The sequence below is a fragment of the Balaenoptera physalus genome (genome assembly GCF_965194825.1).
Source record: "Balaenoptera physalus genome assembly, chromosome: 1".
In the NCBI taxonomy this organism is placed as follows: Eukaryota; Metazoa; Chordata; class Mammalia; order Artiodactyla; family Balaenopteridae; genus Balaenoptera; species Balaenoptera physalus.
The window spans coordinates 21,505,019-21,517,827 of NC_138882.1; the positions used below are offsets into that span (position 1 = coordinate 21,505,019).

The 12,809-nt window shown below is 40.8% G+C and overlaps 2 long non-coding RNA genes across 2 annotated transcripts in view; both read right to left on the reverse strand.

The window, feature by feature from the left end:
- Nucleotides 1–12,809, reverse strand: part of LOC309644729 — a 332,108-nt gene that overhangs the window by 9,911 nt on the left and 309,388 nt on the right. The gene's annotated exons all lie outside the window — the stretch shown is intronic.
- Nucleotides 4,971–7,528, reverse strand: LOC309644728. The gene is made up of 2 exons (XR_014254578.1): nt 6,223–7,528; nt 4,971–5,122 (listed from the first exon to the last, which is right to left on the reverse strand). It is a non-coding gene; the product is annotated as an uncharacterized lncRNA (long non-coding RNA).

Below are 12,809 nucleotides of genomic sequence, written 5' to 3' on the forward strand. Positions count from 1 at the left end.
AACACAATCATGATATATAATTTTTTTTAAAGTCTCAATAAGTCTAAAAGAATTATTTCAGTAATTTCTTAATGATAAAAGAGTGATTTTAAAAAGGCAATATAACTACTTAATTTGAAGAATTTTTTCTTTATTAGAAGTACACAAATACAGTGGCTAACAGTCAAGAGCATTTTGGATTCAATGAAATACAGCAGTGTTTCTCATTTTTCCAGCCTCTGTATTTTCACTTGATCCTTTCAACAACTATATCTTACAACTACCACCCCATCTTCTGTGTTCCAACCTAACTGACCTTCCTAAAGTGACTCAAACACATTGCGGCAGAGAACACTGGTGTTCCTTAACACCCTGGTTTTTCCTCTTGTTCCAGGGTACACGGTTAGACTTGCAATTAAGTGAGACCTTCTGTACGAGCTCTGACTTTTGGAACATTTGTGGGAGTGATGTATGCCACCTGCAGACCTGGTCTCTTAATCCACTCGTGTGATACTCTTTGCACTCACTCTATGCACCCTTCATAACACTCTTCATTCTGGCTGACAGATGATCCCCATGGCAACCTTGGGAGCCATTGTTAAAAGTATCAGAGGCCTTCAGCCTGGATCCCTGAATGACTCAGTGGAACAGAACTCCCATAGCCTCTGATGCCCACTAGACGCTGATATAAATGAAAGATGAACTTTTGTTGTACAAAAAAAGCCACTGAAATATGGTGGAGTTTGTTGCTGTTGTTTTGTTGTTGTCGTTATAGCAGTTATCCTGCCAAGCACATTAACATCTCAGGCTTTTCACCTGCTGTTTTTTTTTCTCCAAGACAGTCATTGGCTCAATCCCTCACTTCATTTAAGTCTATACGCAAATGTCACATCCTTAAAGATGCCATTCCTGACCTTCCGATCTCTCTAGCCCTTTATGCTGCTTTATTTTTCTATATAACATTAATCTCTATGTGGTATTATATTATAGGTTTATTTATTTGCTGTTTTGTCTCCTCTACAAAAAATTAAACTCTGTTTTGTTCAGTGGTATGCCCCTCCTCATGTCTAGAAGAGTGCCTTGAACACAGTAGAGCCTCTGTAAATACTTATTGAATTAGTCAGTGAATTAACTATAGGAGAGAAGTAAAACAGGTTAAATTATTGTTCGCATTCAAGTCAGAGAAACTGAGTTACAAACAGAATGAGTGGGAGCCCTAAGTCCTAAGCAGTGGCCAAAATGAGACTGGTGAGCTAATTGGTAAAGTTCCAATTAGTTAAAGTACGAATTCCTGGAGATATGAAGAGATCACAAACAGACAGGTAAGCATTTTTCAGTAACCTTCAAAAGTCAAGATGTGAAAATAGTTGACCATAATTCTTCCTATTTTTTCCTTCACACTAGCCAATTATACTCTCCTGATATAAGGAAACTGCTCTAACCAAGCTCACTGCTCCAGGGCCCCCAGCTTCTATTGCAGCAACACCCAGACCAATAGTGTTTTCAGCTAAATGTAGACCTATGACACCTACATTGAATCTTCCTATCTCCTTCCTTCCACCCTAAATTCATCCAATCCTCATAACTCGCACAAACTATCTCCCAGAAACCAATTAGTAAATAATCTTCTCATAAGTGGACCAAAATCCTAACCCTCACAGAATTCCTAAATGCTGGGTTTACAATTTAATCTCTCCTTTCTTGTCCAGAGAGAACAGTTAACCGCTGCCCTCACACACCATATCACTGAAGTTCTCCTTGTAAACTGAGTGTTTTCTTAAGTGCCAGGGCTGAACTCAGGTTTGGGAAAAATCCTGAAGTTGGGAAACATCCATTTTTGTGCCCTTGTTTAGCCCCTTCTTCACTGGCTAAAGCTATGAGAAGGTACAACTCCCTCCAGCCTGCCTTCCAAGGCAGTATTGCATGTGCTCCCCAAAAGTCTAGTTGTGTGAGATTGTCCATTATAAATAGTTTTATGCTCAGATAATTGGGGGAAATCCTGCATCTTACACACCAACATCATGGATTCGTGTTGCATAAACATATATTAAAGGTTTTGAGAAACACTACGATATTAACTTTGTTTAAGCCGTAATTCCCAAAATTATTTGACTAACAAATTACTTTTTTTCCCTCTTAATGCCTGTTAACTTGCCACTGAATTAGTGTTCCTTGAAAGGCTCTAGGTCTTTGTAATCCCAGTTACAGACATCCTCCCAACCACCACTGCCACCAAAGCAAAATGATGTTTTAAAAAAATCAATTTACAATTCTAAATGATTTCCACCACTCATCATACATCTGCCTTTGTACCTCTGGGACTGCTGCAGCTCTGAGCTGGTCTGGTACTGGGACTGTCCTTGAAGGCACTGTCTCCTCCTGCCCTTCTCCTTGGCATTTGTTCAGCTTCCTTTGGCAAGTTCCAGCGGTCCTTCTCTCTAAAGAGTCATGTAATGACTCTGACCTGAATAGACCCAGCTATATGAGTTCTTTCATTTTTCTCTGCATGCGTCAACCTTTCTCCCAGGCATTCTGCTCCGAATTCTAAGTGTTCCCTGTCATTTAAACAATTGCCTCATTAACTGTGATTAATTTGATGATGGGAAGAGTCAGGGTAGCCAAGAGGCCAGGAAGGCAATCACTTGTGGCTCTCCAGTCAATCCCAGTTACCTCTGTCAATGAAGGAAGGAGGTGATTTGGGGACTCCAAAGCATTCTCCCTCTGGAACCTCCAGAATGACATTGGGTAAAATGGTGGACTCCCCCACCCCCACTCCGCCTTATGGCCATTCCAGTCTGAGGACCATCATGGAATCTAAATAACCTTAAGAGTCTCATCCACCCAACCACTTGGGGCAACTGATCTCACAAAAGGGAACAGCAAAGGGAATAAACAACTTCCCCTTAGCATCAGGCAAATGACAACCGACCAATTCTAATAGGAAGTTTCTAGATGCTTCTAGATATAGAAGAGACCTCTGTAGAATTACAAAATAAAACTATGAAAGGGCTGCTGCACTGAGTGAGGTTTCACCTTTGGAATAAGTGCCAGCCACCTGCCCCAGACCCCGTTTTCTCTGGGGGATGCCAACTTGGCAGCATGAATATAAGCCTCCAAATTTTAGACCCTGGAAGTAGGTACAGCTATAAGGGCATGAGAGAAATAAGTCACAAGACTCTTAGGAACAGGAGTCTTATTTTGCTGCTGGTTTTATTTCCAGTGATTTCTGAGGGTCGATGTTCATTCTGAACCCCCTTAAGCATTTGTAACATGGCTACCTTCAGGATGACTGAGTCACATCTTATGACAGCTTGGAAAATGCTGTGGTTTTTCATACGCTTTAGAGCACACCCCTAGGCTGAAGTTAACAATATAGGTTTGAAGCTAATTAGACATGGGGTGGAGTCAGGTCACAGTGTTTAGTAGCTTCAGAAAACTCCCATGTATACCAAAATGGTACTCTAGAACGTAACTAGGAAAGATGCAAGACACTAGTGAAGAAACTTGCAGGTTTATGAAAATGGTTAACAAATGGGAGGAAGCATGAAAAAAAATTACAAAACTTGGTTCTTTTCTTATTGCCCCCAGCCCTCTGAAACAAAGGGAACAAAGGAGTAAGAGAGTTAAGAACCTTTTGAGCATAATCTCTTTATATGAACTTGTGTCATCATTTATATCCGGCTCCTCTCTTTAAAAAAATCCAAGATTTTAACTGGCCAATAGTATTCACTCTCTCATAATAAAAATGGATAAAAATAATTTTACTCGCTTCCACTTTTATCTAAAGTTAAATGAAATTTCCCACTAATCAGTCATATCCATAACTTGCACTGAAAATCCTCTTATTGAAAGTGATTCTTGTGTACAGAAAACTCTATCAGGCATTCTCCTGCTACCATCAAAGCTAAATACATCAGTGAGCGACCCAAACTTCTCAAGTTCATTTTGTGTCCTTGATACTGCCTCTGCTTCTTCAGGTCACCCTTCTGTCCTTCTTCTCTCCCTCCAGACTCCTTTGTCCAGGACAAGAAAGATAGAGGGGGGACAAATCCAGGAAGTAAGGAGTTTCAAATGTGCTTAAAACTGCTATCTCACTCAATTTGAAGTAAATTAAAGGGAGAGTAAACAACTATTTTTAAGCTATTACTGAGTCTTACTCAAATCATAAATGGAGATTTTGTCCCTTAGCTTTTTAAATGTCATTGTATATGACCTTTTGACCTATGTAAAAACATTACAATGATACATTTGAGAAGTAGCAGCTCAAGTTTTCTCCTGATCTGCAAGATGTGTGCTTTTTTTCCTCCTCCCCAGAGCAAACACATATACTGATACTGATCTGCTGTCAAAAGGTGATTCCTGCACAAAATTAGCCTGCAAATAATCTTGCCCCTAACTAGATGCCTTTGCGTACAAACTTGAGGATGATTCATCTTTTCAAACAGAATGTAACAGGCAAAAATGTTGTATTTAATTTTGCCTTTGGGTTTGAAAAAAAAAAAAAAAGCAGCAGCTCAGCTATTACCGAATGAACTACTTATTCTTCAATGTTGAGTCTGACTTGACCAAAAGGGCATATAAACAGTTTGCTTACTTTAAGAACAGCTGGTTGACTCTCTGATTACAGTCAGCAAATTTTCTAGCTGTGTCAGAGCTTGCTTGGGACGGCTACCAGGGAAGCAAAGATATTCCTTAGGCAGGTGGGACTTTTAAAATCAGAGCCTGCTGTATTTAGGTATAAACTTTTAACAGTACCATTTTATTTTTAAAATTAAGTGCATGTATTATATAAATAAAAAGTTAAAACAACATTAGACTATGGGAACAATTGTAGAGGTAAACTAGGTGACGTGAAAGAAAACTGGCTACAGCAGGAATTTATGCAGATGTCAACCCTGAGAGAGCAAAATGTTAATGTCTTTAATAACACCGTTTTCCCCCCCAAACACTTTTTGTCTAAAAAGGTACAGTAGAAAGTAAATTTGTATGTGAATAACAAAAATAAATACTACTTAAATCTCAAAAAAAAAAAAAAAATCAGCCAGCAGCTCAGGAAACTCAGAATTTCAAGTCCCTCGTTGGCTAACACTCATCACACATCCTGGATCAGCCTCTTCTCCCAGTTTGAGATTCAGCCACCCACCTGGAGAAACATAATTATTCTTCATCACCATCAGTATCTTCATCAACACTGTCACGATCATCACCCAAAGGAATTAAACTCCCACCTGCATAGGATACAGTACCTGGTACAGTACAAACACGAGGGAAGCAATCTCTCCTCCCCAGCTCTCCCACTGTGCCTCTATCTGAATCTCATTTACCAGCCAGTATTGGAATTAATGGTGCAGGTGTGTGCAGGCATGCATTTCTTCTGTAGTCTCGGAGACTCTGCACGAGATACTGCCACTTATTCATTCTTTTTTGCTCGCCACACTACCCCACCAGTGATGCATAATTCAAAGGAGAATTCTAAACAAAGTTCAAGTGGGACCTAATAAAACTTCATCGTCCAGCATGAAGCCTCAAAGTGATCATTTATCGAAAGATATTTTGAGACATTTTGATAACTATATATTTATACAAATTACACAGATTAAAATATATAAGCAAATCTCTATTATCTTCATTAATGAAAAAAATATGAAGCAGCTAATTCAAAGCAGAACTTAAGACACCATGAATATTTGCCTTAGAAATGTTATATGAGTTTTATACAGTGATTTGATATGTGCTCAGGTCCCACTAAAATGAGTCTGCATTCCCCAAACAAGGTACAGGGGAGTATAAATCAGCACGTTCTGGGTGACGAGGAACAGTCAGTAAGAAATGAATTCAACACGGCTGATGAACCTTAATATGGTAAACTGTGTGTGTGTGGAAGGGGTGTGTGCGTGTGCGTGTGTGAGTGGCTGAGGAAAGAGAGAAACACAAGAGATGAATAAGACAGAGCCGAGGCATGATAGGTTCTTTAGACAAAGCATACTTCCAGAGGGAAGGAAGCAATCCAGCGCTTCATCTGACTACAAGAGAGACATCACTTTCATTTCTTATTCTTCCAGGTTCTTAGAAACCACAGAGACCCTAAGGAAAGACTTCTTAGAAACCACAGAGACCCTAAGGCAGAGATTTCAGTATTTAGCATTCTCTTTCCTTCCCCTAACTCTAAGGCAAAGCCATTCTCTCAGAACAAATTGCAAGTAGAGGATCCCATGGCATCCAAATAGATTAGAAATTGCTGACCGTTCAGAGTCTTGTGCTGCGTAATCCAGGAAAAAAATGCTCATCTCTGACAAAGATTCACTAACATTATGCTGGCTATCTTTCATTTGCCCTCACCACCACCCCTCCCCATTCATTCTTCATCTTCATCCTCTCCACCCCACCTTGTGTCCAGGGTGGTGACTGGTACAGATAGCATCGATAGGATTTCTGGATCCTGGTTGGGTCCAGCCAATGGGAACATGGGCATGAATGGGAGGGAGGAGAGGTGAGACAGGGTCAGTGTGCCCTGGCCTTTCTCCCTGCAGAGTCCTGGCTGATGCCTGAGATGGGAGCTTGATGCTCGGGTCAGGTAGGCTTTGCCACACAATTCTCTGTCTGGGTTCCAGTAACCAGTCTTCCCTTCCTCTCCTCAGGCTCCCAGATACACCCTTCATTCTCCATTCCTCTGAGGGACTATACACTCCCTTGTGGTTGTTTATACCCTGCCTTCTCCTCTGAAAACTAGCTTATTTATTAAACTCTCTTCAAATATCTGCCATCCCCTCACATTCTGCTGTTGAATTTCTGACCCTACTGGTAAAGAAAATTAAACTCTCAGAAAAGTAGAACAGTGGTAACCTGAAGACCAGGGTTATGCCGTGAATCAAAGTGCAAGGTCATGTCAGCGAGAAAATGTCTCTCCTGGAATTGTCGCTCCAGGATATTCCAAATCAGAAAATACATCAGAAACACTGATGTCCGTCTCATCGGACATAGAATACTAAGATTGAATGACTATTTTATTTCAGTGCAATAGACGTTTGCATTTCAGAAGCATTTTTCTAAAATATTTGAGAAACAACATTCCTTCCTAACAAGCATTTAAAATTGTTAGGAAATTGTGTTTGGGTTTTTTTTTCCTTTGGTTTTTATCCTTTGCTCTTACTTTTTTAAGTCATCAAAAAATAATCATCCTTTGTTTGGCTATTCTACTAAGATCGCAACTCCTCTATAGGAGTGTCCAAAAGGACACATGCCACCAGTCCCACTGGTTAGTTTGGCCTTGCCCCAGAGACCTGAGATGACTTGGCTTACGTGGTCCAACTCTATTTGTATCTCTTTCTGATTGAAATCCTGATTTCCATCCCCTTCTGAATGTGCCTGCTTTAACTCTCTAAACAGACATCTCCAAATAGGAAATAAAAGGAGAAATATATAAAACAAATGATTGTCAGCTGTTTGGTCTAGTCTAAATTGACCATACACTTAAAATGAAGTGGAAAAATGCTTAACAAAATTAAGCATTTTCAAATATGCCAGGCAAATGTGTGTTTTAAAAATAATCTTTGAGAAAATAATGGAACCTAAGCACTTTTATCCAAAGATCATTCATCCAAATATTAATTAAGGGCTTGGCAGCAATTCAGAAGATGTATACGACAGGGTCTGCCTCCGGAATTTGCGGCATCATCAGTGAGGTGAGCTGAATATACCTTTAATAATGGCTAAAGAGTATTAGCGAGTATATTCTGGAGTGCTAAATTGTGTCATTAAAAAAATAGTAAGTCCTAGGGCTTCCCTGGTGGCGCAGTGGTTGAGAATCTGCCTGTCAATGCAGGGGACACGGGTTCGAGCCCTGGTCTGGGAAGATCCCACATGCCGCGGAACAACTAGGCCCGTGAGCCACAACTACTGAGCCTGCGCGTCTGGAGCCTGTGCTCCGCAACAAGAGAGGCCGCGATAGTGAGAGGCCCGCGCACGGCGATGAAGAGTGGCCCCCGCTTGCCACAACTGGAGAGAGCCCTCGCACAGAAACGAAGACCCAACACAGCCAAAAATAAAAATAAATTAGTTAATTAAAAAAAAAAATAGTAAGTCCTTGATGACTGATGGGGGCGGTCATCAAGAAGAGTGTTAGACCCATGTGCTGGACCCAGGCAATCAGCGGCTCCTCACCCCCTACCCTGTCCTTGGAATGTGCAATCCTCTAGCCTTCTCTCCTCCCAGAAGCTGCCCCAAGTAATGTAATAGTGTCAACACTATTTGAACTGTGTAGGTGAGCCAACCCAGTTAAGGCCACCATATAAACTTTTAAGATTTGGCAGGTGGGTGAGGAAATCATTTTGCAGCTGCCCAAGACAAGCTTCATAAGGAAGTTCCCTTGCTTATTAAACCTGCCACCTACCAATCTGGAGTGGGATGGCTCTTTCTTCGGTCTCTCCCTGCCCTCCTTGTATGGGGGCCAGTTTCAGATTCAGCTGGGAAGCTCCAAGGTTGCGAACGAAAATTGACCAGTGTTCAGAGAAGAAAAAGAGTCAATGTGGATTTATTGGTATAATGAAATAAGACTTCGTAGAGGAATTTTGAGTGTGATAATAACAGGGGTTAATATTTATTGAGAATTTCTTATGTGCCAGGCATAATTTTAAGCTCTCTTTACATATTAATGTATCGAAGGCTCGTGACAACTACATGAGATAGTTATTACAACTTTTTCCGTTTGCAGAGGAGGAAACTAAGGTTAATGGAGTTTAAGTAACTTTCTCAGTGTATACAATTAAGCAAGTAGAAGAGCTAAAATTCAAACTAGGCAGTCTGACTCCAGAGCCTCTGCTTTGAACTTCTCTGCGCTCTGCATCCATGTAAGTCACCTGCTAATGCCACGTCGCAGACGCTCTGCACCTCCATCAAACAATGTGCCATCTGGCCACTTCCATCTTGGCTCCTTCTTATGCAGCAACTAAGTGAGAATTAGAAGATATTTTACTCCAGGGCCTCCACTAACTTGCTATGTAATCTTGAAAATGTCAGTGTTTGCTGCCACAGCTTCCTTATGGATAAGTTTGAAATAATGATACTTTCACAAATGTACCTTAACAACATACAGGCTTATCAGAATTTTTAAAATGTGGGAATAAAAGGGAAAGCCTACTGAAAAATATGAAACACCTAAAAGATGAAATTAATGATCATCATTTTTATTATTATTTTTCCATCCAAATCCATGGCCAGAAGGTACCTATCTAACCACAATCTGGTATGACAAGGGGGACTGGACAGAAGTCTGTGGCTGGATTAGCATAGCCTGACAACCTCCGCTAGATGAGCTACTCTGACCTATGCATCTTGCAGCAGATGGGATGGTAGGTGTGCAGATTTGGATTGCCCGGCCGCTTCATGCATGCGGAAGACGGAAAGAAATGACTTTGGGAACCAATCTTGTTTTCTGCTTGTGTTATTTTACACAGGACTACTTAGTGTCTCATTTTCAAATTTCTCTGAATATACATTCCTATGATGCAAGCAAGACACAGGGCTCCTAAATAAAGGAAGAAATAAGAATACAGACAAACAGTATTGAGATTTCTTTCTTTCTTCTTTGAAATACGTACTTCTACCCTGGCAGTGTATAGAAACCCTAAGGGAGCACTGAGTAGAATTTTTTAAAAGCACTTGAACTGATTCAATCAACACTCACTTCATGAAGAAAACCTAGTAAACTCAGATGCATGAGTCCACAGTGAAGTGACAGAAATCCAAAAGACTCTATATTACATAATATTGAGCAGAGTTCCCAATATTATGTAACAACCTAAATAGGAAAAGAATTTGAAAAAGAATAGATACATGTATATGTGTAACTGAATCACTTTGCTGTACAACGGAAATTATCACAACATTGTTAATCAGCTATACCCTGATATAAAATTAAAAGTTAAAAAAAAGCTGTGGCCGCCAAATTCACAAGATGATAAAGCCTAAGATTGGCCCTTGCACCAAGTTGTGGGAGCCCTGAAACACTTAATGTGGAACTAATAGTGCAGGAAGAATCTAGTTTGCATTTGATAACAAGCAAAAGCCAAAGGATTAGAGGTAATATTTCCTGGAGCTTTCCATGTCTGATGAATTGGAGGGAAATTTTCCTTGGCTAAAAAGAAAGCAAGAATAGAACCAGAGATGTGACAGAAACATTGACAAATATTTATGCATTCATTATCTCATTCATTCATAAATTATTCAGTGACTGTTAAATAACTGACTGCATCTTAAGCGCTCAAACACTGGGCTAGGTACTGCAGATAAAAATGAAGGAAGCATAGTTCCCAGTAAGAGTAGCTCACAATCTAGTGGCAGAAACATATATAAGCAGATAAATATAATGTGATGAGTTTAATCAGAGAGATGGGCACAAGGTACTACGGGAGCATCTAAGGGTACACAGGGAAGCTAGAGGAAGGATTCCTGGAGAAATGACACCTAAGCTGTGTCTTCAAGAGTCAGTAGGAGTTGGCCAGAGAAGGACACGGAGCCTGCCCACAGAAGGCTTACTTAGGTAACAACTGAAAATGAGCTGGAGAAGCGTTCACACATTCTCTGCAGGCAACTGCACACAGCTCTTCATTCCCACGGTGGAAAATGCAGGGCAGGGTAGGTGGAGAAGAAACTGGAGAGACCGATGGGGACCAGAGCAGAGCAGGCTTTGCAAGACTTCTCAGGACAAGGAGCTTATATTTTTCCCCCACTGGCTAATGGTTCTCAAACTTTAGCATGCTTCAGAATTGCCTGATGGGTGTTTTAAAAAACACTGGTTTCTGGGCCCTTCCCTCAGAGTTTCTGATTCGGTACGTTTGGGCTGGAGCCTAAGAATTTGCATGTTTAAGAAGTTACCATGTGATGCCGAAGCTGAGACCAAACACTGTGGGCAACCGAAGGAACACACAGGATTTCAAGCCAGAGAGTGATAAGGTGAGTTTTGCCCTTTCAAACCTTCGGGGGTGGGAAGAGTCTCTGTGCAGGCCGGCTGGAGGCTGCAAGGTCTGGGGGGAGGGAGGCCAGTTAGGAAGTTGTGGCAGAACCACAGGAGGAGCAGGAGGTAGACAAACCAAACCATAACTCTGTTAGTTAGAGATTCCATATTTATTCCCCACAGAACCTCATTATGGACAAATCTATACATTATGTTTGCAATGATTGGTTCTTTTATTTAATTAAGGCATCAAAAGTGAACAACATTAAACGAAAACATATTTGAGACAGAAGAGCTATACACATTTTCTATCCAGAAATGAGTCCAACCGATTAAAGCCAGAGAGTGGAGATTACTTCCCAAACAGCTTGGCCTGTTTGATGAGACAGTAAGAGATATCTCTTCATTCCCTTCAGAAAGTAGAAGAATTTCTTCCCGGAAAGAATGAAAAGCTAGGGCTTTGGAATTAAGAAGCAAGGAGTGTGTAGTAGGTACAAATGGAGGCCAGGATGAGAGTGTGACGGAAGTGGGGGTGAGTGAGCTCAGACACAACAGCTCCCCAGCTCTGATGTCCAGGTTAGGTCCTACACCCGCCAAACCACCCCTGTGTCGCTGTATATTTATTATTTGCCTTTCCTCGAACTGAGTTGATCAGAGTCTCTCTCCCGGAACCCGAAGATCGTGAGCGAGATGCAGAGACTGAAAGATTCTGGAGGAAAGTTTTTAGAGTAAAAGTCCTAAGAGAGGGGAGGGGGCAGAATCCAGAGGTATCCTGGATCCACCTTTCCCTAGGTCTTTCAGAACGCGCTCAGTTCTGTGAGTGACCCCAGTATTACTAGAGAGGGGCTTCATCAACCATCTGTGGAGAAGTACCTGTTTTTTTTTAAATTTCCAAACCACCACTCACCAGTGCTTTTGTAATACATGATAAAAATGCATTACCATAACTCCAGTCTAATCATAAGAAAAACATCAGACAAGTCTCAGTTGAGGGATGGTCTACAAAACACCCAAGTAGAGAGACCAAAACTGTCACAGTCATCAAACATAGGAAATGTCTCAGAAATTATCACAGCCAAGAGGAGTCTAAAAAGGCACAATAATTAAATGTAATGTATTGTCCTAGATGGGATTCTGGAACAGAAACAGGACATTAAGTAAAACCTAAGGAAACCTGAATAACTATGAACTTTAGTTAATAATAATATATCAATATTGGTTCACTGATTGTAACAAATGTACCATGCCAGTGTAAGATGTTAGAAAAAAGGGAAACTGGGTGTAGGGTATATTTTCTGTAAACCTAAAATTGTTCTAAAAAAATAAAGTTTATCTTTTTTAAAAATGAAGTATGGGGGCTTCCCTGGTGGCGCAGTAGTTGAGAATCTGCCTGCCAATGCAGGGGACACGGGTTCGAGCCCTGGTCTGGGAAGATACCACATGCCGTGGAGCCACTAGGCCCGTGAGCCACAACTACGGAGCCTGCGCGTCTGGAGCCTGTGCTCCGCAACAAGAGAGGCCACGATAGTGAGAGGCCCGCGCACCGCGATGAAGAGTGGCCCCCGCTTGCCACAACTAGAGAAAACCCTCGCATAGAAACGAAGACCCAACACAGCCAAAAATCAATAAACAAATAAATAAAGTCCAAATTAAAAAAAAAAAATGAAGTATGTACCAGAAAAATGAAACGGGAAAAAAAGCTGAACAAAATACAAGCTCAAATTTAATTACTATATTCAGCAGCCATAAAATTATAGTTTTATAACTGTAAGAACAAATAATATCTAGAAAAAGAATGGGAAAATTTGTGCACTTTATTTATTGAAAGCGTGTGTATAAGTGAATAAATAATTTTTCCTTCTGCAATTGTTCTGCAATT